Source organism: Alligator mississippiensis, chromosome 4 (assembly GCF_030867095.1).
Source record: "Alligator mississippiensis isolate rAllMis1 chromosome 4, rAllMis1, whole genome shotgun sequence".
In the NCBI taxonomy this organism is placed as follows: domain Eukaryota; kingdom Metazoa; phylum Chordata; order Crocodylia; family Alligatoridae; genus Alligator; species Alligator mississippiensis.
This window is the reverse complement of record NC_081827.1, coordinates 134,511,935-134,526,283: the sequence shown is the minus strand read 5'-3', so window position 1 is coordinate 134,526,283 and position 14,349 is coordinate 134,511,935. Positions and strand designations below refer to the sequence as shown.

The following is a 14,349-nucleotide window of genomic DNA, read 5'->3' as shown; positions in this document are numbered from 1 at the left end:
ACACACACCCCCCTTTATTTTCAAAAGCTCATTGGGAGGCTGTAAGAAAAGCCACCTTGTAACTATCAAGTCAGTATTATAGAAACTGGAGATAAGCTACTGCTTCATAAAAGTCCAAGCCCCTGAACTGCACCTTTCCTATTGCTGAATTAGCTCAGTCATGGCTTTTCAAAATGTTCATATATTTTAGGAGACACAAATCAAACCCCTCTTCTTAGCCACCTCATTTTACCACTTCCCCTTCCCTCCCTCTTCTCTCTGTAAGATCCTTATTATTCCATTGTGCCTTTCAAGCTAACAGCTCAAGGTGCTTAAAAGAATATAATCTTCAGTTAAATGTAAATGACAGCTGCTTGAGTTAAGGAAGCAGATGATGAGCAGAAGAGCACCAGTGTGGAATCAACAAATCTAACAGAGCTAACCCTATTTCTGCTACTGACTTGCTATGTAAGCTGGGGCATGCCACTTAACATTTCCTTGCCACAGTTCCTGTATCTATAAAAAGGAAATAGTAATATTTACCTACCTCTGAGAAATATTTTATCTAAAAAAGTACTTGGCAAACCCAGCAAGTAGTGTAAACTGACATTCCACAATACCATGTCATATAGAGAAATAGCAGTTATAATCAACAAAGTCAACAAAGAAAGTACAAGAAATATTAAAAGGCAAAGACAGTGCGTTAGTTTTAGGAAAAGTATTAGAACTATAAGCAGGCAGTACAGCAAAGGAACTAATTTCACACAGAGACTATCCAATTACCTTCAGTGGTGATATTCAAGGTTGTGCTTTGTTGTCAAAGGATAATAAAATAAGGTTGTGAAGACCAGCATGTTAACAGCAGGTGGCATATGTTATCTGTAGTGATAGTAAAATGTCTTGTTGCTATCCAAATAGTTATTTAGCTGCTTCCTGCATTTGACAAGCCATTTTGAGAGCCAATAATTACAAAACTCCTTATCAGAAAACTTATTTGTGTAAAGTTTAAGTTTTCAGACCTTCTCAGAGGACTTACACCCTGGACAAGTCAATGAGTTATTGCTGAGTATTTGGCTGATACCTGGAGCTCATTTTAGCCATATCTTCTAGCATTGATTTCCAGTTTGGGCTTCACAATTTTGCCACTTATTTATTCATTCATGTAAAGTATCTGGATGTGCCTGAAAATCAGCTAGTTAAATGTCTAAGTGGCATAAATTGCAAATAATTTCCACTGCAAAACCACCACACCTATGGATTTCAGACACAATGCCAAAGACTGAAGATGTACACTTGCAATGTGCATGTCTAGGATGACTATCTGGCTGCTGCCATTTTATACTGCTTTTGATGTAAGACTTTAAAAACAGATTCTTCAAGGCTGCTTGTGTCTGCTGGTGTGAACTCCCCAGCTACATCATTGCATGCTGATATCTTCAGGTAGACAGTCATGAATGACTCTTCCATCCTAGAAAGCTGGGAGGATTCAAAAGGTAATCTTATGCATATGATTGGTTTTGAACATTCTCCTTTACTCCCATCCTTCTTGTAAGAAATAAAAAGGAGCGGACAGGAGGGAAAAGGGTAGGCTCACTCTTAAGACAGTGCAAGTATGGTATTAGGAACTGTGCTGATGAAGCAACTGTCATATAGACACAGACCCAGTATTCTATATCCTGGTAAAGAACCTAACACACTTTTTGTAAGAATAATGGTGTTGACTCTAATGAGTGGCCAGACCATCCATTCAATTTCCAATAGTTTATAGGGGGTAGAAGTATTGAGATACCCTCCTGGACCCTGAAAATGCTATCCCAGTTACAAGGAGGGAGGGTCAAGGAGGAAGAATAAAGTGAGGGAGGAAACAAAGCCTGGCTGAATAGAGATAAGAAAGAATGCAACCAAACGAACCTCACCTGAAAAGAGATTCAAGTTTGGGGGTATGCAGCCATTCAAGATGGTTCATTTTTACCTGGAATCACTCTTTGTTGTCAGCTCAACCAGAAAGGCATGTGGCAATTTTAATGCTAATATGGTTCAAAGACAACAAACTATGTCACCTCACCCAGAACCAGGTTACTTAAGTAACTGCATGTGGTACCCAGGGTGACCAGGCATGTAGCAGTACTCTATGAATACTAGAACCCTAGCTCTTATTTGCTGAATATCTTAGAATATTTTGCCAGCAGCACACAGCAGTCTCTCAGATGTATGCTAAATATTTTACCCAAGTTTGAGAAGCAAAGTCACCCTCCTCTGGTTAAAATACTTGATATTTGTCATCTTACATTAACTTTAAAAGTCCATATATGAGTAAATATAAAATGAGATCCCCCCCTCACCACTGCCCCCATCAACATGGTGGGGGCAAAGCCCCTCCTCTTATATTCACACACAAGAAAACCATCATTAAATACATTGCCTATTATTAAACTGCTGCCAGCAGCAACGTGTGCTCAGTAATAGAAACCAACCATGAAGCTGATTGAATTCAGTCCACACTCAGCATACCTGTAAAACACCCGACTCATATTGAGAAAACATGTTGATGGGAACTTACCATAAGGCTAAGTCAATACAGTCCATCTGAATATGGTAGTGCCCATTGTGCTTAATTCATGGTGAGCTACTACATTGAATACAATTTTACTTGTTCTTCACTTCCGCATCTGAGCTGCCCCTCTCTTTCTTGTTTACAATGATTCCTGTTCTTTCACCAGCCTTAAATGTCTGGCAAGCATTACCAAACATCTACATAGGTGAGAGGCTCTGTCACCCACTCTGAGCCCATTGCATGTGATTGACGTGGCCTTGCCCTCCATGATGTGGAGTTGAACCAAGTAGCCCTACGCTTCACCTGCACATACATTTTTGGAGCATCCCAGGACTCATGACAAGACACCCAGTTCCAGTTGTGAGTGGGGACACAAGGATTAGCACATGGATCTTTTGTGGGATGGGGAAGGGGGAGATGTCTGGAGTACACACACAATACTGTGCTGAGCTGTAGGGTCACCATAGCTTGAAACACTTTTGACACTGCTGGGGCCCAGCCCAATAAACTATATGATAAATCATAAGCCTTTTGGCTTTAGAGTAATATTATGCACAATTTGTACTATGTTTAAGGGAGTACAAAAGTACTGCTCAAAAATATGGTTATGTGCTGTGCTGAAACTTGCAGCAGTTTCCAAAAAAAAAGGTAAAATGCATTGGATGAACTAGATCTATAGATACTCATGCTAATTTGCCTATATGCAAATTATTATAGGTATGCTTATCTCAAAGTCAGTGTTTTTTGGTCCCTTGCATTTCAAATTACCCCCTTGCTTCCATGTGCTCAGGGAAGGAACAGAGCCTCAATAGGGTCAGATATTTAGTGGAGGGAAAGGGCAAGGGGGTACCTGATCCCCTAGCCACTATTTTCTGTGTTGTGGCAGTGGGAGGGGGACAATTCAAGACAACTCTCCAATAATTAGATTCTATACCTGAAAAATTATAACAAATTTGTAACTTTTCCATATATATAATCTGATTGTTAAGGGAGTGTCTTAAATTCAGGGTCATCTTAGATTTGAGTAAATGCAGTAATATGCACAGTGGTACATTACATGAGCACTACAATCTTGTCAAGGGACTAGGAAATTAATTAAGAACAAAGCTTTTCCTTTGTTATTGAAATACAGCTTCTACCAAAATCAGTTGGTATAAATAGAGTGGTTTTCAGAAATTTGCATTTAAAACTACTTTTTGTTACATATCAGAGACAGAAGCAGCAGCAGCAAGATTGTTGCATAAAGTTTGGAAACATGAGGCATAGTAAGAATAGAAAGCCAGAGTATGTTGATATGGAAAGATTTTTTTATTAAGAACAGGGAAGTGAAGGAAGAGAAATATTATAACTGAGAAATTCAAAGAGAACTAAAGAGCATGCTCTTTAGAGTCAAGGGAATTGCTACAAGCATGTAAAAGGACTCCAAGGGAGTACAAAAGTAGTGTGTACCAATTACCTTTGAATAGATACAGCAAAGAAGCATAGTAAGATGATAGGCCTAGGTAGGTCTGAATTAAGTTTGCATACTATCATCAAGGTGCATAGAAGAAGAGATGCATAAGGGACTAACATCCAGCATGCAATTTGACTTGGCATGAACAGGCACTGTTCCATTAAGTTCTGGATGTGATTTTCTTTAAAGAAGAACAAAGAATAGGTATTTTCCCCTTCACTCCCAGAAATGCACATATTCTGGCTGAAGTCCAGCTCAACTTTTCCATAATAACAGTGAAGATGCTAAAAATAGTCCCCAGTTTAAAGAGTGGCTTTCCTGTGAACAAGATACACTGAATAATCAGAGAAGGTGATTACTTAAATTAAAATAAGACACATATACTTACCAATAGACAATGAAGTCATATGTCTTTTAAGCATATTAAACAGGTGCTTATGCTTAGCTTTTTCCAGTGACCTTGGAAATGTTGCTTGAGGTGATGTAATCTGGAATAAACAATGTGGCTAGTTATTTCTGGCTGGAAGAATCTATGTAGCCAATTATTTAACGAGGGGGGGGTGTTTTTTTTAAATGAACTGAAATGTAATGTTGATTTTTTTTTTTATATCTCGCTGCTTAATTAGCAATGATAAAACAAATCCTAGTTTGCTGTATGCATGAAGTCCAGAACGTTCTGATTTGAAAAAAATCCAAACTGGGGTCTTAATGGCAACACATCATACTTGCTAAAAATATCTTTAAGACATGAACTAACTTAAATATTAAGTTCATTATTTCATGACAACAGGTACTTTGCCTCAGTCTCTTCAGTTAATACTTCTCCTACCGTCACAGTTGTACAGCAAGTGTGTTGCTATTAGTTTGCTGGCCTTCATCCCAGAGCTGACTGGATCTCAGCACTGTGAAATATTTGCATGCTGAATAGTTTAAGTGCTCTGGGGAAGAAAGGTGGTATCAGCATGTGCAAATATGCTCTTAAGACCCTCTAGAATCAAGTTGTTTTTTGTTTCAAAATAGGCTAATGTCACATTGTATGGAACCCACTCTTTGCTATAGTTGAACCTGGGACAAATTTTCAAAAAATGACTTCTGAAAATGTTTTAGCAACATTGTAAGCACAGAAACCCTGTCTAACCACTTGGTTTGCACTAGACAAAAATTAACTGAAGCACTACATGAACTCATTTGGAAAGATAAGTCGGGGTTTCTTTAAAAGACCCGGAGTGCTCTTTGCGTGCTTAACATATCCCCAACAATTGACTCCATATGGTCTTCTAAACATAGTTTACAATGAACATTAGGCATTGAGCTCTGGATCACCCTGTACCTTCCACCATGGGGATACAGAGCCTTCTAGTGCCTTCCATTGCCTACATCATTGAAGTATTTCTACATTTTCAATGCTTTCTTTGGGGCATAGCTTTAGATAAGGTGGGATGATGAGATACAGCTTCACATGAAGCTTGGAGTGGTATAGAAAGTCTGTCTAACATTTTCTAAGCTCTAAATAATAAATATCAACATGTATCCAGACAATGGGCACCATAACAATACTAGCATGTAAGAGTTGGTACAACATACCATACACACTCAAATATAAGATGACCCTGATTATACAACCCCACAATAGTTAGCTTCTATATATGAAAAAATTATAAATTAATTATAAATCTACAGGCATAGACTCTAATTATTGGAGGTTTGCCTTGAATCTCTCTCTCTCTCACTGCTATAGCAAGGAAAGTAAATCAAGGGGGCCAAGTAGCCCTCTTGCTCTCTCCCAGTTTCTTTCCCCTACAGCCCCTTCCCCACCTCCTTACTGTCAGAACCTGCTTTCCCTGAGCACGTATAAGTGAGAAATAAATTTAAAAACACTGATCTAGAAAGATACATTCCCATTGTAACTTGTATATAGGAAAGTGCTACAGGTACTCATAGACTTAGTTCATCCAGAACAGATAGTTTACCTGTTTTAAACCTCCTGCAAATTTTAATCACACATACTCCATAAACACACTTTTAAACAGCACTCCTGTATCTACTTGCATATAGTACCTGTTTTTGCAGCTACACACACACACATATACACACACACATACACTCATACTTACTGTCTTGTCTTAAGACCAGTACATTTCATTTGACAGTCCAGAACATGCATCTATAGTTAACTATCATCATCCCCATTACTATAACGTCCCCCTGCTCAACTTCATCTCCTAACAATCACACATACTGCTTCCATGCCCCTTCCATCCTCTATAATCCCTGTTTCTTTCTCCAGTCCTTTTACAGCTCTGCAGCTTCTGGATCTTCATTGTCCTCACTATCCCCCTCCTCCTCCTCCTCTTTGTTTTATTCCTCCTCTCTGGTGGTCTCATTCTTGAACAGTCTGTACCACTCTTTCCTTTTCCATGTGTCTTCTGCTTATTCATGGCAGTAATCCAAAGGCAAAAGGCTTATGATTTATCGTACCATTCTTTGGGCTGGGCCCCAGCAGAGACAACTGTGTTTCAAGCCATGATAATCCCACAGCTCAGCATTGCTCAGTATGTGTGTGTACTCCAGATATCCCCCACAAAGGATCGACATACTAATTAGTCCCTCACTCATGCCTGGCACTGGGTATTCTTGTCATGAATCCTGGGACCATCCAAAAATTTATATGCAGATGAGGCACAGGGCAACCTGGTCCAGCTCCATCTCATGTGTGACAGGCTGAGAGAGGGGGTGACAGAGGGATTCTGGGTAAGCTGTTTGGGGTCCTGTTCTGTGATGTTTGCTAGATATTTAAGGCTGGTTAAAAAACAGGACACATTGCAAATGGGAAAGAAAGGTGCAGCTCAGCTGAGGGAGTGAAGAAGAAGTTGAAATGCATTCAGTTTAATGTTGCTCACCATAACTTTAAAAAGAGTCAGTGCTGTGGGAGGCAATGGCCACTACTGTATATCATATTGAGATGGGCTGTACTAACCTAGCCTTTTGGTAGGTTTCTATCAGTATGGCCTCATATGGGCCACATGCACTCCACCTCCCACCACCAGGCTCAGCTCCATGGGGCTGGTGGAGCCAATCAGAGCACAGCGTGGTGGTGGGAGGCAGGCAGAGCTGGCGCTGCCCTCTGATTGGCTCCATCAGCCCCACGGAGTGCAGCTCAGCAGTGGGAAGTGGGGAGAGCCAGGGCCGCATTCCCTGCTGGGCTGAGCTACATGGGGCTGCAGAGCCATTCAGAGTGCAGCCCTGGCTCTCCCCTGCCTCCCACCACTGGGCTGTTTCGAAACTCAAAACGTTTTGAAACTTTCAAAATGTTTCGATTGTCCTCATTTTGTTTCAAAGCTGTTTTGATGCTTTTTGTTTCATTTTGATGTTGCTGTTTCGAGCTCGAAACGCATCAAAACAGCTTTGAAATTAAACACTTGGTGAAATTTCACACAGCCCTAGAAAGATTCCTAGAAGAGGATGTAAAAAATGAAGGTGAAACAGCATGCAAGTAAGGTTGAAAGCAATAGGTCAGCAAAATGGACCAGCCAGCATGTAACTACAAAGAACATTCAGGGAGAAAGCTAGACTAGAAGTTAAAAATACTTCTCAGATCTTACCCCAGGGATGAGTCAGTACTCAAGAGAGAATTACCTTCCATGTCGGGGAAGTGGATTTTTGGATCTTAAGATCAAAATATTTTCCTATACTCCTTATGTATTAGAATCCTTATGATCCTTACTCCTTATGATTACAGCCATGCTATAAGGCAGGGTCTGAGAGGGCCCAGTTCCAAATCCCATACAAATCCTCACCAATTCAGGGTCCATCAGTGGGAGGGAGGTGTCTAAATAACTTCAAAGATCTGGGCCCTGATGCAAAAATGACTCAGTGAGGCTTTACAGTCTGTTATATGGGAGGTCAGGCTAGTTGATGATGCTTTCTGGCTTTAACAGCTGGGGTGTTAAGATGTGAAGTGTTAGTTTCACAGCTAAGAGTCTTGGAAAAATATTCAAAATCCAAAGATGTGATCAGAAAGTCCCTGAAGTCTGCCGGGAGTGGGGTGGAGGAGCGTTTTTTAACTAGTTTTTAGGAATTAACATTTTAGTTGCACATTGTAATATGAACATTTTCCTTAGGTTAAGCCTGTAATTTCTGTAAATGGTATGGAATGATTTTAACTGACTGACAAGCAAAAAGCTCAGTAATAACAAGCCTTTTGTGGTGCAACATGCACATTCCCAATTGCATTGTGCTGTGATATGACCCCCTTTTTGTCCTTGCTTATCCTAGGTAAAAACAAAAATTGAATTTAATTTGCTTCATGGATGAATTTCAAGTCCTCTGTCTGGAGCTGTACTGAGCACTATCTGATTTGGGCATTTTCCATCTTTCAATAAATGTTTTCCAGAATTTAAGCTTTTAACTTGAGTTCAAAATGTTGAACAGTCTCTACATTTTTCCACACCTTCCTCTGCTCCACTCTATCCAGTGGATTTTATTGTTGCAGAAGGAAAAAAAAAGAGCAATCCTCCCATGTAATGAAACAGAGATGAAAAGCCTCCCTTATGAGAAACTACAGATGCCTCTAGGTAGTTTCACTGAGATGTTATTCCTGTTTTTGCATGAAGATAAGAGAGTGGAAAGGTCAGAACAACAGGAATGTCTAGCAAGTTTTCAGCTTTTTTCAGTCCTATGCTCAGTTTCAATCACTACTTCTTCTTCCCCCATTCTTGCTAAAGCAGATGTACTGCACAGACTGAAATGCCAGGGCAAAGTGAAAATCCTTGCATTCTATTATTGCTGCATTAATGGCTCCAGGTCTAACCTGCTCTTTTCAAAGAAACCAGCACTAGAATTCAGGTCCTTTTCATGAGTTTCGCACATCCAAATAATTGTATCTCGGTCCTGAACTCTGCAGGAAACCTAAGAGTCTGCCTTTTGATCTTTCCCTAATAAAAAGAAAACCATCTCCATCTCGGAGCAGGCAGCACAAGGGTAAGCATACCACAGATATCTGTGTGGTCAACATTACAAGAAATATTTCTGGAGGCAGGACTTCTGGGAAAGACATCAGAGTAGTCATATATTACTGATCATGGAAACATTCCTGCTTGTGTTGTCTGCAGCCATTTCATCTTGTTCCTAATACACTTTGTAAACAAAACAGATCCACTCTTGGCAGGAAGACTCAGAATGAACTGGTCATTTGTATAGTATTTGGTGTTGGTGGTTCAGCAGGCAGCACTCTTTCCTCTGGCTCCATAATGAACCAATGCCCCAGCATGACCACAGCAGTTGCTGGAAGTGCCGTCATTCTGATGACCTATAAAACACTTAGCCAACTGCTTGCAACATATTTTGTGTGAGCTGAGGTATTAGTGATGGTGTGCTAGCCAAACCTCAGCGTGAGCAATTCAATTCTGCCTGCCCAACTTCTCCCTGCAGTTTTAATTGGATGCTTTGTCACTTCCTGCTCTAAAGTGTTATACAGTATTTTAGTGGCAAGGATTTTTGTGGATGTTATTTTTTATTGGACCAACTGCATAGTTAAACAAGCTTTCAGGTATCCCAGTGCCCTTCCTTGGGTCTCTGGGAGAAAAGTGGATGCAACAGTTGTGCCATCTAGCTGTACTATAACAGACCCAAGGAAGAGTATTGTGATACCCACAAGTTTGTCTAAGCCTAACCAAAAAAGCAGTTGGGATAAAACTTTTCGGCAGATAAAAGATACCACCCACAAACAGTCTTGCCTCTTGCATATTTTCTGGACCATCACACCGACATTACATTACGCCAACATTTACTTCAACACTACTATAGTAGTATACAAAAACATAGAGAATTGTTAAACTGTCTCTACATTCCACTCTACATGTGGTTGCATCTCATAGGTAGGAATTCAGTACTTTATCTAAAGTTTGCTACATTTTTTTCAGGATCCTTCGGAGTGGAATGGATAAATACAACAAAATTGTTTTAAATGGCTGCTCCATGTGTGGCCCTAGCTCTTATTTACTACACACTATTCAAATGTAGTTCTGAAGACCAGGATAACTCATTTTCTTATGGATTTTTTTCTGCTGTTCATTACTGTAGAATTTTAGTGCTTCACAAATGTTAAGATTTTTTACACATCTCATGAAGTGAAGAGGTTGCATTATTTCTATTTTACTGATGAGGAACTGAGGCACAGAGTAATTGATTTAAGTCACCTAGGACCTGATTTTTCAGACTACTGAACATTTTATAGCATTTTATGTGTGCCAAGTGCAGCTTCCACTACCTTCAGCTGCAGCTAAGAATACTCAACACTTCTACAAACCAGACCCCAGGGCAGAGCCACACTGTGCATAGGCAGGGAGTCTATAGAAAAAAAAAAATTGTATGTGATCACATAATTGAAGACTATATCATAAGGCAGACACAGAAGGTGACTGAATTAAAATTGCACAAGAATCTTCAATTTTGGCATTACCTAGTTTTCAAGTAACTTGAGTTTACTTGAAACACTCAGAAACACTGTTCTTTCAGCATACTTTGTGTGGCTAATTACCCGTATTTAAGAAAAGTTAATAGGAAAAAAAAAAAAGAGCCAGGCATTCCCTCATGTGGCATCTTATGGATAGATCATCAGGATGAATGGATCCCTTAGGTCTGTTTCATGTCCCCCTGCTACACAAGCTAATGCTGATACTAACAGCAGCATATCAATTTCTGTGTGGGCTAATACAAGAAAATGAGGTGCACATGTTTTGCCAGTGGATGTCATGGGTCTTTGCTGACAGCAGGGGATTAGGAGGATGCAGGTTCCATGCCAGGCTCTGAAGAGGAGCATGTGTAGTGACACATGCTGTTCTTCCCATTCCACACAACTGTGACTTTCTTTGCCCCCCCTCCTCCAAGTTGACCCTGCTCCACTCTTGTCTCTTCCTTAGGCCTGACTTAACATTACTCCCTTTTTCCTTAACTACCCTGACTACTGTCTATTCCTAAGGCTTCTTCATCCTACTCCATCTCCTTGCCTAGCCAGTATTAGTGTCCCTCTTTAAGACACACTGCATCCCACCTCAACCCTCACTTCAGTCTCTCCCTTTTAACGCGCACAGTCCTACTTTCCTTGTCCAGCTCATCAAAATTGCCTCTAGGAACATATCCTTTCACTTCCCCCAGTATCCCCTTCTGCTAGTCTAACAGCAATATATGAAACACTGGGTGGTGTGCGGGCCGGGAGCGGTCTGAGGCCCTCAGGGGTTTTTCACGCGGCAGGCTGTGGCCAGCAGCCCGGACACGCCGGGTTGGGGAAGGCAGGCGGCACGCTAGAATTAGGCACGGACGCTTAGCGGTTGATTAAAGATTATTTTACTTACACTGAAGATGGTCGCAGTGCAGGCAGGAAAACTTGCTTGAGTTGCAGTTACAGACAGAAAAGAAGAGAGGCGGACTAGAGTTCCTTCCTGTGAACCTTCTAGCCCATCCGGTTGAAAGCTCTAAACCGCGAGCCCGTCGTGTCAACCGAAGAAAGTAACTCGAAGCAAAGAGCTCTGAATACACTCACACGAAGTTTGCTAGGCTCCGTGGAACTTGCGCACAGGGAAGGGTACGTCAAGGGATCAGGCGGCGACGGGGAGAGGCGAGAGGCTGATCAGACCCCTATAGCCAGCTCTAAGGTACACGCGCTGGGTCCAATAGGCTCCGCAGCGCGCCTAGAGTTCTCAAGATGTTTACGGAGTCCTCCCTTGCGAGGTTCTCCTCCCAAGATCTCCAACTTAGGTGGAAACCGCTCAAGCCTCTTATACGGCTAGCAGGCCAATCGCTAGCTGCCACGTGGGAATAATTTAGAACTGGCCAATAGTGGGACATAAATTTGTATACGAATGGCGGGAACTCCTTGCACCGTGCATTTCTCTTTTGCAACCTAGAAATGCACCCTGCAAAGAAAGCTACAAGTGGCAGGAAATAATTTAGCAGTGCCGAAGCACACACAAACAAAAATCACACCCTTGGGTTGTGACAGGTGGAAACTCATAGCTTCTGCTAGGCACAACTGGAACACAAAAGGGTTTACCTGCTTAATCATTACAAATGATTTCAGCTTCTGATAGTTAAGCCTGCAAGGGCACAGGGCGGCAGACAAAACAATGCTGCTAGTATGGTGCTACTGTGAGATTTTCTCTATCCCAAAATAGGGAAACCCCATCTCAAGATGTCCAGACTAGAGACACAGTCTGTGACCCTTAAGGCCTTTATATATTTTAGGGAAACTTCTTGCCCCAGGAAGTTAGCTGCATGCAGTAATTAGCTGCATGAGCTAATCACAGTTAGCCCCTTATTATCAACACTCAGCAGGCATGTGAGCCTGCTCAGTGTCTAAGTCAACCAACTCACTCCCTGATTTAACTGCTAATTGCCGCATTGCCTTCTGTCTCAGTCACTTTATGCAACTACTCCCAGTTTCTTCTTCCTCTTGCTTTTTAATCTCAATTGCCTTGCCTGGCTGTTCTCATTCATGTTTTTCCCCTAACTGCCCTATGCTGTCCATCTCAGCAGACTTCAACCTGTCCCTTCACTTCCTCCAGTCTACCTCTTGTACCTTCTGTAGTTGAACCATATGGCTTACTGCTGCTTAGCTGGCTTCAGGAAGGTCACTTATCACTCAGCCTAGGAGAAACATAATTCTTGCACTCGGCTCTGGTATCCAGCTTCACTTTGGCTCAGAGCAGCCATTACAGGGAAACTCAGCTTGGACCCCAGTGGACCCCAGAGCAGTCGTTTGCAGTCTCCCAGCTGCCTGCCACAACACGAGTGGGCTCTGGGCAGGTCCCTGCCACCCTTCATGGAGCCAGTCTGCTTGTGGCAGGCAGTGGAGAGGCTGCAAGCAGCCGCACCAGAGTCTGCAGAGCCCTGGCCTGGCTCATTCCTGGTGGCAGGTGCATACACACCTTGGGGTGGATGGTGGGGAATAGGCCAGGGCTGCACTACCTCAAGAAGGATTGAGACCTTTGTGGCTTCCCTGCCATCCACCTCAAGGGCTGGCATGCCAAGCCATATGCTTTCACGTGCCATTCTGGCATGTGTGCTACAGGTTGCTGACCTCTGATCTAGAGCACAGTATACACTTGCATTGCTGTTGCATACAGTTAAGCTCTCTATATATGTAACAGGGTAAAAGACAACCCTGTACTAGAGGCGGTAGCTCCAGGGAAGGGCAGAGAGTGAGGTTAGGATAAGGGCAAGGGTAATTGAAACATTGGTCACTGCTGAGGGATCTGCACACTGGGGAAGACTTAACTGGCAAGCGGCAAGCTGGAGGATAAAACCAGTGGTGTAGGAAGGGGATGTTGCCCTTGGGGCATTTGGAGGCACTTGGAGATGCTTGGCAGTTGGAAGCCTCACTTCAACAATCAATTGCTCAGGTGAGGAAATTCAGGGCAAGGGATCAGAAAAAGAAAAGGTGAGGAGAAAAGTTACCTGCTGGGTCTGAAAAGCGTGGGATCATGGCAAGCAGATGAATGCCTGACACAACTGAAAGACACATGCAGAAGCAGATGGGAGGTCAGGTCAGGTCAGGGGGAAGAACCCCTACTAAGTGATGCAAGAGATAAGAAAGGGGAAGAATAAAGCAAAGGAGTGCTGTGGATCATGGTGATTGTTAACACTCATGCAGGGAGCACAATAAAACAACATTTTGTTTATCTCATGACTTATGCAATTAACTACACTGTTTCTTGGGGATAATTAACTTTCTTATTCTCCCAACATCTTAAAGTATGGCAGAAAAGTCCCTGAAGAGAGTATTCATTATTTGCCCCCAGCCTGGCCACAATATACGATGTATGATGAGCTTGAATAACATAACAGATGAACCTGAAGTGTGATCAATTATAAACCAATATAAGTGTATCCAAGGTTTTGCTGGGACTCAATTGAATGTATTTTTAAATTATTCCAGTTAACTCAGTGTTGGTTCTTTGACTATTTTTCTGTCTTACAAAGTCTCCCAGAATGCACTGCTTCTGGGACTTTGGCCAGGAATTGTGGGATAGGTGCCAAGAAGGCATTGTAGCTGGAGTGGTTTAAGACAGTGAGACTATAAATGTAGAGCAAGACTTAAATTGTTTCAGGACAGCTCACATGCATGTGTTTTCTTCTTGCATTGTTTCAGTTATGAATGATTCACCATAAGACGGCGAGTGGGTAAGGTAACTAGTAGGGTGAAAGTGCTAGACTTTAGGAAAGCTGATTTCAATGAACTCAGGCGATTAGTCAAGGACGCACTGCAGAGTAGGAGATTTGAAGAGATGGAAGCCCAAGAAGGGTGGCTGTGCCTTAAGGAAACGATCCTTCGGGCACAAAGCAAGACGATCCCCGAGCGAGGCAA

At 42.0% G+C, this 14,349-nt stretch overlaps 1 long non-coding RNA gene across 2 annotated transcripts in view; it reads right to left on the bottom strand.

Annotated features, from left to right (window-relative positions):
* LOC109281908 (uncharacterized) overlaps window positions 1–6,369 on the bottom strand; it is a 33,171-nt gene extending 26,802 nt beyond the window's left edge. Inside the window, exons 1-2 of one of the 2 annotated variants that reach the window (XR_002088701.2) lie at window positions 6,101–6,369; window positions 4,375–4,474 (exon numbers count right to left, since the gene is read on the bottom strand). This is a non-coding gene — a long non-coding RNA (uncharacterized LOC109281908). The remainder of the gene's footprint in view (window positions 1–4,374; window positions 4,475–6,100) is intronic. The other variant, XR_002088700.2, reaches the window with a different exon arrangement.
* Between the last annotated feature and the right edge of the window lie 7,980 nt (window positions 6,370–14,349).